Source organism: Dipodomys spectabilis, unplaced genomic scaffold, assembly GCF_019054845.1.
Source record: "Dipodomys spectabilis isolate Male_0828 unplaced genomic scaffold, ASM1905484v1 ptg000507l, whole genome shotgun sequence".
NCBI lineage: Eukaryota > Metazoa > Chordata > Mammalia > Rodentia > Heteromyidae > Dipodomys > Dipodomys spectabilis.
This window is the reverse complement of record NW_024871184.1, coordinates 2,472,051-2,485,095: the sequence shown is the minus strand read 5'-3', so window position 1 is coordinate 2,485,095 and position 13,045 is coordinate 2,472,051.

Genomic DNA, 13,045 nt, shown 5'->3' with positions numbered 1-13,045 from the left:
CTTTTCTCATTCCTCATGTTAATGTCTTCATGCTTCCACCCTTAGGTAAATGCTAATTATCTGTGTCTTATACATACTCAGTTTAATATTGAGGAATGTTCCATGCATTCCTAGGTTCCCAGACCTTTTAATCATAAAGGGGTATTGGAGCTTGTTAAAAGCTATTTCTACATCCCTATTGATGATCATGTGTTTCTTGTCCCTGCTTTTGCGGGTGGTTTGTATTATGTTTATTGACAAGAATATTGACTCAAATCGTATCCAAGATGATTCCTATTTGATCATAACATATGATTTTTTTGTTAGTTGCTGAAATTGGTTAGTGAGAATTTTATTAAGAAGTTCTGCATTAATGCTTATGAAAGAGTTTGGTTCATAGTTCTCTTTCTTTGGAGAGTCCCTATGTGATTTGGGGAAGAGTCTAATTTTAGCTTCATAGAATGCGTTTGATAATGTTTCTCTCATAAATACTAAATGGATGCATCTTGGTTTTTGATACAACTATCTAATCTATGTCTTCTATTTGGAAATTTATGTCCATTGATATTGAGAGTTAAGACAGAAATATCTGATAAGTCCTGCTATGTTATACACCTGTTGTTAGGAGCTGTCCCTCATCTACTCTTAATATATTTACCTTGTTCTCTGGAAGGGAACATTTTATATGACCAGTTCCTCTTCTTCTTGATCTTCTCTATGTAGGATATATTTGATCATATTCTATTCTGATAATTTGGTGGACATATTTTGTTTCAAGTTTTCTTTGTCATGAAATATGTTTATATATCCTTTAAATGTAAAGGAGAGTTTGGCGTGGGAATGTATTCATAGTTGGTAGTTGTTTACCTTTAATGTTTGTCATATATAATGCCAGGCTCTCCTTTTTACCATATCAGTTAAGAAATCTATATTTATTCTGACTGTAGATCCTTTATAAATAATCAATCTTTTCTCTATGGCATCTTTAAGAATCCTTTCCTTGATCTTTAATAATCCTCTAATGGATTATGATGTGGTGGTGGATTGTTCAGTTCTAGAATTCTGATTGGTTTCTAAAGGCTTCTCTTCTTTGAATGAGCCTATCTCGCTGGATTTTTGGCCTGTTCTCTGCTAGAATTCTGTAATATGCTTCCCATCCATTTAGTATCTTGCTCTTCTCCTTCTTGATACCTATTTCCCAGAAATTTGATCTTCTAACTGAGTCTTGAAGTTCTGGCAAGATCATTCCTTATTTCTTGGATTTGTTCTAAATGATTATTTCCTCTTTCCTATTAGATCTATTCTGTCTTTGACCCTGAGATTATCTTCTATGTCATCTATTTGCTGTGGAGACTTCTACTTTGTTTTTTTATTTCCCTGTCTTCTAATTGGTCATTTTTTAGGGGTTCTGTCTCTTTGTTAAAGCTTTGTTTTAGGTCTTGTATGGACTTTCTGGACATTTTTTCTTTGGTTGGGGGAGATGTAAGGATTGTTTTCTTAACTGTGTCTTATGTCATATCTTTTAACTAGGCATCCATTTTTTCTTGGACTCCCTTGCCTTCTCAGAATTTATTTATCTTTCTGTTTGAAGTCTCCATGAATTATTTTGCTAATGACTGGTTGGTCTCATCTTGTTCACAAATTTCCTTGTAGAAGTTTTCTATCTTTCCATTAATCACATTTTCCAGCAGTATCTGTAATACATTTTGATAACTATCTTCTACATCCTTGATTGTCTATTCTAATGCCTGGTTATTTACTGTATGAATAATACTACTTTGACATTACTTTTTTTGTATTTTTCTGATTTTTTTCTGTCCATTTGGAGGTTTTCTTTAGGGGATCTATGATATTAATAAGTGACTCTCTATGTTCTTAGTTGATTTGCAGGGTCTTGGTTTGGCTTCCAGTTGTAATGCGTTTTTCTGGAATTGTATTTTTGTCAAGTCCATTAAGTGTAGGAATAGAAATCAGTTGTGGTGAGATGTTGTGATGTTAATATTTGTGGTTCCAGTGACCATTTGGACTGTCCAGTGATATGGCAAATTGTCTATGTATATGGATGTGGTTTTCTCTGATGTACACTTCTGTTCCTGTTTTTTTTTTTTCCATGTTGCCTTTTATTTCCACACTGCACATGTGCTTTTGAATGTGTTGCCCAATGTGTTCCTGTGTGGCACCTTTTCATAGATTTCTCTTTTCTTGTGAAGACAGTATAAAACCTTCTTATGAATTGTATGTCTATAATTATATCTATATTTATAGCTGCATATCTATAATTATAGCTGATTTCATGTGACCCTCTAGCTGTGGAGTACCTGCTATGACTCTAAATCTCTGCTTTATTAGAGATAGCTAGGATAATTTTCTGTTGTTATTCTGTCATTGTTTTTCCTCTTCCTCAGATTTATTTTTTATATTGTGGATTTTTTCACATAATTTAGGATTTGTGATTGTTGTATCAGGTTATTTTGTTTTCCTGCTTATGCTACTTTGAAATAGTGATTTCAGGCTTTTAAGAAGAAATAGAAATGTATGTTATTAAATTGAGAGAAAGAGAAGACTTTTAAACCTATTTACTACAAGTAAATTAATATTAAGCAAAGCTAATGAAAATAATTATTTATTTACTCTTCAGAGGATGACTATAGTACTCTTGGATATCTCGGAGGAAAAGACTTTAGACTCATTACAATTGATGACTTACATTGAAATTACTGGCTAAACGTTCTTCAGAAAGGGAAAAGCTCCATAACTTCCATATTAGTATTATAAAATCATAATAGCTGCATGTTGAATTGTTTTCCCTTTGCTATTTTCAATTCCATTATTCATCCATTATGTATCTAGGGCTTTGAATGACCACTTCCTTAAAATACCTATATTGCTTATATTATGATGTAAATCTCAGTAATATAAATATGAATTTATCTGTGAGTCTCATCTTTAGTTACATTCATATGAAATTTATGCAGTCTCAAGCAAGAAACCTGACTTTTTTACTCTATTCTATGCTTTAATCAATAAATCCAGTCTCTTTAGAAATGCGTTCTCAGCTTTTAAATTGCTTCAGTAAACATCATGTGTTTCTAGTATTTTTACTGAAGTAAATATAAAGTTTGGAACATGAGGACAACTCTCCTATTAACCACTTTAAAGTAAACCCTTGGAAATTATTTTATATATAAAAATAAATAAGTGCAATGCATTGTTTATACATGAATAATATAATGGTTAAATCAATTAGACACAAGAACTACCATGCAATTCTCAATTAACTTAAAGGCATCAAAATATTGTGTTCATGAATATCACTCATTTTTAAAAAATGACTAGTCAATACAAAGTTTACATTTTATTTGAAATTTACAAAATGAAAATTACACTCAGATTTGCTGTCAATATCTTGTTTCCAGGAATACATTTATTTAGCAAACAAGGAAACAAAAAATAAGGGTTTGTCACATAGAATGAAAAATGTAGAAGCAGACTGTCTTTCCTTAAGATGTTAAGTACCTGCAAATCGTGTGATTTATTCAAAGATACTATACACACTCATAAGAGAATTTGTGATCAGAAGTGATAGGTAAGCAAAGTAACTGGAAAACTGTATGCTTAAATTGAGCTTTCAATAGAGGATGACAAGTTTTCAATAAATGAGCCTATTATTCTGTATCTCTAACACACATACAGCATTCTACATTTTCCCACATACTCCCATTCTCTTAGCACAGTTCCTGATCGGTATTCTTCTATTTCATGATCTCAATTCCTTCTAAAACAACAAAGTGGGCATTTTTTTTTGTCTCGAGATCCAATACATTCTAGTATCTTGGAACAGTAGTATGAATTCACGGAGTTTGACTTGAATGTCAAGTATGAAGATATTGTATTCAAGGTATTCTTAATTGGCCTGAAGCGTACAAAGATACACAGTATACTTAGAACAAGGGACTTGATCTCAGGGAAACATACAAATCCAGGCAAGATCCTGAAGCAAAGAAAAGCAAGGGAGCACAAACATCAGTCAACTATAATTACAAAGGAATGGAACTGATCTCTGATGTGTCTGGGTGGCAACTCTATGTGTTTGTGTGTGGGTGTTTGTGTGTGTGTGTGTGTGTGTGTGTGTGTGTGAGTAGAGAGAGAGAAAGAGAGACAGACAGAGAGAGAATTTAGTGTGGCTTCCATATTTACAGTCCATAGAGCATTACTTGTTAGGGAAGAGGTGCTCATATAATAGCTGTGATACTACTGTCATCACTTTACTGCAAAAAAAACACTTGCTTAATCTCTAATTAAATAGGGAAAATAAACTAACCTCTTACACGATTGTTTTGACAATTAATTAGTATATTAAAGGCCAAAGGGAGGAATTGGAGATCAATGTAATCTTTTTTTCCTCTCTTCTAAATATTACACTGCAATAGATGTGATTTCAGGAGTCTCCTGCCATGTACTTCCAGTTGAATTACTAATATGCTTAATAAATAATATGAAACATGTGATAGAGAAATAGATCAGCCAACAAGCACAAAGAATTTGTGATAAGATTGAGCTTCCAGCATGGTTGCCACAACTTTTAGGAATGTAATTCCTTCATATGAACTTCAAATTTTGTGGCTTTCCCTGTGTGATTAAATGGCAAGAAAGTACTGTAGAAACAAGAATTCTTGTTCAACCAAGTAGAAAGTGCTCATGTTCCCATCCTCACGTTGCAAATTTCCATTCCATATAGACTTTCTGTTAGAGTGCTTTCATTTAACATACTTCAGCAACTCATCCTTCCCTGTGGGAGACAAGAAAAAAGATAATTTTGTTTGTATATTAAATTATGTAAATTAGTATGCACAGGCATGATTTGTATAATTACAGAAGTTTGTAATAAATATAAGGAGGGATCATTTCACAATAAAAATATAATTAAAATCACATAATAAGACTAGAAGTCACAGAATTTTGTGCATGAAAACATGCATTAGATTAGTTGCAGAATTTCTATTTTGAGATAAACTTTATATTGAAGTATAATGCACTTTACCTAAGGATTGAAACATTTTATTGAAAAATATATTTCCTGGAGATATTTTTGCTTCATAATTTTAGGAATACCGTTGGACCCATTGTAATAATGAGATGTACAAGACGTTATGTCGAAAGACGAACTTTACAACTTTGGCTGGTGAGGGTGTGGAGATGGGTAAGGATGGGAAGGGGAAACAAAGGAAGAGGAAACTGCTTGATAAGAAATGTACTCATTACTTTGCCCATATAATTGTAACCCCTCTGTACGATATTTTCACAATAAAAAAATTAAGAAGAAAATGATACCAAAGTAATCATTTTTGTATTATTTTCTTATTTCCATGTGATTTACCTCCAATTTAGAAATCTAGATATATAATTTAATTTAATTTTACCAAAAATATTATTGAGTATAAGATTCTTATACTCTCTACATTCTTCACACTGAGATCATCAAATATGGTGAGTTTGAAATGATTAGTCTCTGTTTGACCCATGTGAATATTATTTACAATGTGAGTGAAATGTTTAAAAAGTAGTATTTATTTTAGTTGCTCTGAAGAGACAATAACTGATAAAATCAAAGGCTAAAAATGATTAGATTTAAAATTTAGAATTCAGGAAATATTTTTGACCACACTGGTTACTGGACCCTTCACAAAAACCTCATGAGATAATTTATATTGATGAAGCAAACATCCCACACTGGTTACTGGAGCTTTCACAAAAACCTCATGAGACAATTTATATTGATGAAGGAAAAATCCCAGAGTTTAGACATTTACGAATAGAAAAATCATGTCATTCTGAATATGTAGAGCTACATAACAAACATAGAAAATTTAGCTTTTAAATATCTGAATATACTAATACATTTAATTGCAGGGTAAATACTTGTTCTGAAAGGAGTTAAAATTGCATTTATTTTGAAAAGTAAACCTAAGTATTCATTTGAATAAAAGACAATGTTTAAAATATCACTTATCCAAGACACAAGATTTACAGTTCATTGTTTTTTATGCCTATTATGTTCTCTAAACTTACTACAAATATTAGATTAGTAAACCTAAATCATTGCTTTGTAGGGAAATAGAAAGATTCTTAAAACTCATGACCATAACTTTTTCTCAAACAATTACTAGGTAACTGTTTTATATTTTTTGTCAGGGAATCTTATTTTTATTCATTAAGTTAAATAATTGGCCAATAACAATATAAATTATGCATGAACAAAGTTTAGAACAAGTATTTCTTTCACAAAACATATCATAGTTCTCTTCACGAACACTGGAAGGCAGTGTGTTATTTATTTATTTATTTTTAGTTATTTTATTAGTGGTTATTAATTTTCAGAAGTGGCAGTTTCGTTATTCTCTTTCCATAATATATTTAAAACATTTGATTATACTCACTCTATTTCCTTTTTGTTACTCCTTCCTCCAAAGATCTTGTTTTTTACATAAAATATATCTTTATATATGCACATATAAACTCTTTTGGAAGATTTAAGCTAAACTGCAACTTAATTTTGAACTAGGCCCTGAGAGGAGACTTGAGCTAGTACAGCTTCTTTACAGACTTTGTTTTTGTTTTAGGGATTTTAGGAAAAAAACCAAAAACCTCTAAAAAAGGTTAACTGGACCTTGGCTCCAACCAGCCCAGTTCTTAGAATGAGAAGAATGCCCCTAGGTTCCCCTCCCCTTAACAACTTAACCCACCTTCATTGTTCTGTTAAGGATTGACCTTTTAAACAGAGAGCCAGTAATCAGGCTCATGCTGGCAACATCCTGAGTTTACTAAACTCCTTGTATATGCTTACCTTAAGCTCCACTTTACCATTGAATTTGTGAGTCATTTAAACCAAAAGTGATAGGCTGGTTTAAACAGCCATTATGTGACAAAGTGTAACCTCATTGGCCACCTGTGTGTGGTCTGGTATGACTGTGCAATCTTTTGGGTGTGTGACAATCTCATTGGTTGCCTACATGACCAGGCTGTGATTTTTGCCTTTAAAAACCTAAGCTGCTGGGGTCGCAGTATCAGCTCCTGAGCCTGTGCTGCAGCCCTGGCCGGTCAGTGTAGGAACCTTCTCAATAAAGTTGCTTCTTTAATAACAACTTTGTTGTGGTGGGCTCTGTCACTCCGGACGACTAAGTGGGCTTGCCTGCCTGATAGGGGGTCTTCCTACTACAAATTTAAGATGTACAGAAGATTAACAGGATGAACAAAAATGAGTATTTTTTTGTTAACTTCTAATTGAACTATCATTATTATTATGGTTAGGGTTAGGATACCAGACAGAATTAGAATTAGGGTTAGAGAAATAGCAAATTTAGGTTCAACTCAGGATGACCTATTGCAACAATAATACTCACAGCACACTGTACTGAAAATGAACTTTACACCATGGAGAGAGAAGAGTGATGGAGATGGGAGAGGGAAGGGATAGTTGGACAACAACAAAGAAGGGAGTACAATGGTCAACAAGAAATGTACTCATTACCTTAAGCATTTAACTGTAATCCCCGTCAGCCTCATTACCTACTCAGGAAGCTGATTTCTGAGGACCGCAGTTCAAAGCCAGCCCAGGCAGGAAAGTCTGTGAGAATTTTATCTCCAATTAACTACCAGTAAACCAGAAAGTGGTGCTGTGGCTCAAGTGGTACAAGCGCACACCTTGAGCTAAAGAACTCAGGGATTGTGCTCAGGCCCAGAGTTCAAGCCCCACGACCGACAAAAAGAAAAAAAAGAAAAAGAAATGTGTTAAATGTTAAGTAAAACTGAACTTTTTTAGATTTTAGGAATTCAGAAAAATCTGTGATAATGGAAGTACAATGTATTCCATAATATCAGGATTTGAGATCAATGGGTATAATGATTCCTCTTATGGAAAAAGATAGGTTCAGAGATAAGAGTGAGAAAATCTGTAGGGCTTAGGAAAACCTGCAATTTATTTCGAGGATTACAGTGGAATTTCAGGATTGCAAAAAATGATCATTTTTCATAAATTTTAGAATTGGGATACCTTTAGAGTTAAGGTTATGGTTAGGATTCCAGCCATGGTTAGTGTTAGGTTGAAAGAGAAAAAAAATAAGGGTCAAATTGAAGGTAAATTTTAATATAAGCCTGGCAATAATTAGAATGAATGTGAACTAGAGTATTGCTATTAATATTAGAATCAACTTGCAATTAGGCTTATATTTATTCTCAATATTCCAGTTAAGATTAAGTTTAGCGTTAGAAAATGACTAAGATATTGGAAAAAAATTGAAACTTATGTTTGGAAGGCTTATTTGAATCAAGTTAGGATGAATGAAAACTAGTGTAATACTAACTAGTTAGTGTTAGTATTGATATATAATTTGGATTAAAATCAGGGTCAGTATTTTGTTCTGATTATGATTAGCATTATGAATAGGAAAGTTTTACTATAAAATTGAGATTTCACTAACGAGTAGAAGCAAAAATGTGAGCCTTAATAGTAACTAGAGCATTATCATTATATTTATTTCTCAGTGATCATTCTTGTAATGATTGATGAGAGTTTTACAGCCAGTTTTAGGTTGAGAGTTAGCGTTAAGTAAAGGACTAGGTGATATGTAAATCTGAAATTGTTTTAGGATACAGTGGTGCAGGAAAAGATAGGATTAATGGAAACTACAGTATTTTTCCTGGTAAGAGAATTTGAGGACAAGTGATATAATGGTTCATGTTAGGAAACAAGATAACTTCACAGGTAGAGTCAGGAAATTTGTTGGAATTAGGGCAAATTGAAACTCATTTCCAGAGTGCAAACTGGATTTTCATTAAAATGAATAAATCTAGAGTATTTATTATTATTAATTTTGGACTATTATTAGTTTGAAAATTAGGTTTCAGTTCCAGCTGGACAGTGTTAGCATTAGGGAAATGGAAAATTTAGGGTCAAACTGAAAATAAATCTTTGAATAACAAGTCAAGATCAAATTAGGATGAATAGGAAATAGGAAACTGCTAATAATATTAGGATTAGGGTATGATTAGTGTGAGGGAGCCTGAATGTTGTGTTAGAAAAATGGCAAGATATTAAGTAGAAACTATTTTTAGAAAGATGAGATGAATCAAAGACAGGATGTATAAATTTAATGTACTTTTGTGGCTTTTAGAATCCAAAGGCAATTGGTTCTAGGGTTAGGGATACTTTTTCTAATTTATGAACTAATGAATTAAAGGCACAATTCTTTCATTCTTACAAACCAAGACAGTCACGATTTGGGGAAAAACAATTTCCTACATGAAAATGTGTCTTAAAATATTTTCCAACCAGGATTAAATAATAGTGAACAGGTTGTCATTTATTAAAATTGGGTAAGTTGATGATAAAACTTTCAAAAAATATCCAAACACGTAAAATTGGAACTCAGATACGTTACTGGGAAAACAGATACTTGCTCTAGCTGGGAAATTGTGTGTGTGTGTGTGTGTGTGTGTGTGTGTGTGTGTGTGTGTTTGTGTGTGTATGCACCCACCACATGTCTTCAAATCAGGCTTGGGCCCTGTCGTCAGCTTATTCTGTGGAAGTATGGTACTAAACCACGTAGCCACAGGCTTTCTTCTGGCTTTTTAGTAGTTATTTTGAGATAAATATCTCATGGATTTTCCTGTCTAGACTTAATCTTCTGATCCCCAGCAATCCTTGGGTTAGTGTTACTGTGGGTGCTACCACAAAATGACAGTTCATTAAACTGGGAGCAATATGGAAGTACTCTTGCAAGATATGAAGTAACCAGTTCATTAATGTGGGAGTAACAGGATCACATTAGATTGCATTCAAACACATTATTTCTGATGAGTTTAACTGAAGCCCAAAGCATAATCCAAACCTATTTGCCACATTGTATGAAGTAGCACATATTCATGGTGTAGAATATGAACAATGAATTAAATCATAAAGACTTTGTTGGGTTTGCAACAAAGAAATAGAGTGTCATTGAAATGAAGTCCAGACTGGAGGCCTGTAGCAAGCAGGAGAGCATCTGCTTAGTGTGTGTCCAACCCCCAGGACCATAAAGAATTAGAAGAGAAAGTGTAAGAGAAAGAAGAAAGGAAAGGAGGAAGAAGGGGTAAGAGAGGAGGAAGGGCATAGCAGGAGGGAGAAGAGGAGGGGACAGGGAGAAAGTAGAGGTAGGAGAAAAGGAAGAGGGAAACAGGACTCTGGAGAAGAGGAGCAGGTGAGGAGGCAGGAAGAGGAAGATAAATGCAATATATCAACAAGAATTGTTGGGAAACATTTTGCATAAGCGATCTGCATGTTCATGGCAGGATTATTTTCTAATCAGAGAGACAGCTAGCACAGTGACAATATGGGTGATACCTGTTACTCAATCATTTTATTCTCTTTCTTCAGTGAGGAGTTCAGAAGAAATGCTTAGTTCGGTGTTTTACAGATATACTTCAGGATTTCTTTTTCATGAATCAAACAATGGAAAGAACTAAATGCAACTTCCCTTAATAAAAAAAGAATAGAAGCTATATTTATTTGTATTACTATGCATGAAGAAATTCTGGAGATTTCTGGTTAATTCAGAGGGCCCCGTGCAAAAATACAGGACAGGAGGAAAGTAAAACTGTTTTTAAAGTATAATATGTTATCATTGCTGAAAAGTTTTACTGGACGTCTTTCATTTTTTTTTTTTGTTTTTTGCTTTTTGCCAGTTGTTCATTGCTCCAAAGCTGTGCCCTGGATCCCTTTCCAAGTCACCACATGAAACTCCATTTCTGTAGTCCCTGTGGGTGTGGGTGCCTCCTCAGGTCACCCGTTGAGATGTGTGGCCAACTCCTTTATGGTGGATGTGCAGTGAGTGGATGTGTGTGCATGCTCCCCAGCATTTCCAGATGAGCCCAGCCCACCCTTCCCACCTAACTTCCCAGTCACAGTTGCTCCATTTCACCCAGGAGCTGGCAGCTATGGGTATGGAGTTGAGGCCACTGTTGCCCTCTCCTCCTCCAGCTGTGTTGGTACTGGTCTTCTGTGCTCCTGAGTGCGTGGCCCATCCTAGCGAGACTCTGTTCTGGGGTCACTGCCTGCCCCCATGAGTGCGGGGTGGAGGACACCCTGTTTGTACACTGTACAGTCCATTGGTAAAGGAAGGCTGGGCATGCAGTCTGCCCCCTTGGGGCCACGCAGCCCAGCCTTGGTTCACCTCATCTGTTTTTAAGGGGGTCTGGGTACTGGAGCCATGTGTTGGCCCTTCTGCCAGCTGGCTTGTGACAGATGCAGCAGCTCAGCAACCTGGAGCCCCTTCAGCAACTCTGTGGACCTCCTTTTTCTGGTCCTTGTGGACTCGGGTACAGGGCCAACCCTACATATTCCAATCAGCACACCAGCTGCAGCACCGAGGGAATGAAGTTCCTCTTGCTTTGCTGTGTAGCCTCCTCCGTCGTCTTTCTGGCCCACATGGGCCCAGCTCTGGGTGCCATTCCAGGGATACTCCATTTGGAGGCAATGGGCTCACCCCCTACCCTCGTTGTTCTCCAAAGCAGGGGAAAGTGCCTGGCCTTGACAATTTAGGCTGCACAGATGGAAGGCAGGACTTGCCTTGCCTTCCCCCCGGCTTTGGCACCTGAGTCTGGGTTGCTTGGTTTAGTCACTAATGGAACCTTGTTGGCTACAGCCCACCGCAAAGGTCCTGCACCTGCTGCAGCAACAATGCAGTGTCTTGGACCCCCTTAGGGTCACCACATGGACCCCTGATGGGCCTACTTGGGCTGGGTGTGGGTTTCATCTCAGGACTCCCATTAGGAAGTGCCACTCTCCTTCGTGGTACTGCAAGCAAGAGGTGCCACATATAATATCTACTTTCTAACATTTTCCTTCACTGAGATAAACAGAACTTGGAGATATAAATAAGTTTTATAAAAACAAAATATATAAACTATATCACTTCAACCTTTTAAACCACTGTAATATTTTTATCCAGTAGGAATTCTGTCTGTAATTACCTATTTTACATTTGAATGTAACTAATGTAATGTATTTTGTGTATATTTTACTATTCTAGTATAATTTCATTTGCACTACTTATATTTTTTTTCAAATTCTGTGATTTAATCACGTGTTTATGGATAGGAGTTTTGTTGTACTTTTATTTCAGTTTTCCATTATGGCCTTATGAATACAAACAATAAAATCCATTCTTGTTGGTATAAAGTTCAATGATTTTGGACTACAGACTCAAGGATATAGCATAGTATTACATATCATACAGTAATGTGTAACACTTTGTTTAATACTGCTCCAAAAAATAATTGATAATTCAGGTGGCAGCCACTTCATCTGCCATGCTGGTCTGTCTGGTGAAGTAGGATCCTAGTGGCAGCTTGCCCATATCAGGCCATTGCAGGCACCTCACCTGGGACTGTGGGAGAGGATCAGGGTGCACCTGCTGTTCAGCTAGGGCAGCAACCCAGCAGCTGCTGTGTGAATGACACAGTGTCACTGACTCACATCTAACATATGCCTGCCCCGTGGGCTTGGGCCCTGAGGATCAGCCCCTGGGAGCACACACACACACCGTGGGGCAGGGGGTGCCTACCTAGGAAGGTGTTTAGACCAAACAGAAGCCACTCTGCAGATTAGCTGGTACAGTATATATTCTCGTTAGGGCAGGGGACAATTCTGCTGTGCTGTGGGGAGAAAACAAGAAGACAGACCCAGGCAGGTGAAGCCAACTTTTCGTACTCAGGCTGGCAAGGAAACTTTCCTCCATGCACTCTCCAGCAGGCTCAGGAAGCCCTTCCATGTTCCTTGTCCATGGAGTAGCAGCCAGGGACACTCATGTCTGGTACTCCTTGCTGCTCTTTTGGGTTTGTTTGTTAATTTATACAGACAGCCCCTCCCTCAGACAGCAGAGTTATTCTGGGTTTTGTAAAACGTTCTGCATCTGAGCATTCCCAAGTTTGGTTTTTGTATTGTTTCTTGTAAATGCTTTGTGAAATTTGTGTTTTAGGTGTTGAGGTACGAGAGAAGGAGCCAGATTATGAACACAGTTTCCTACCAGTC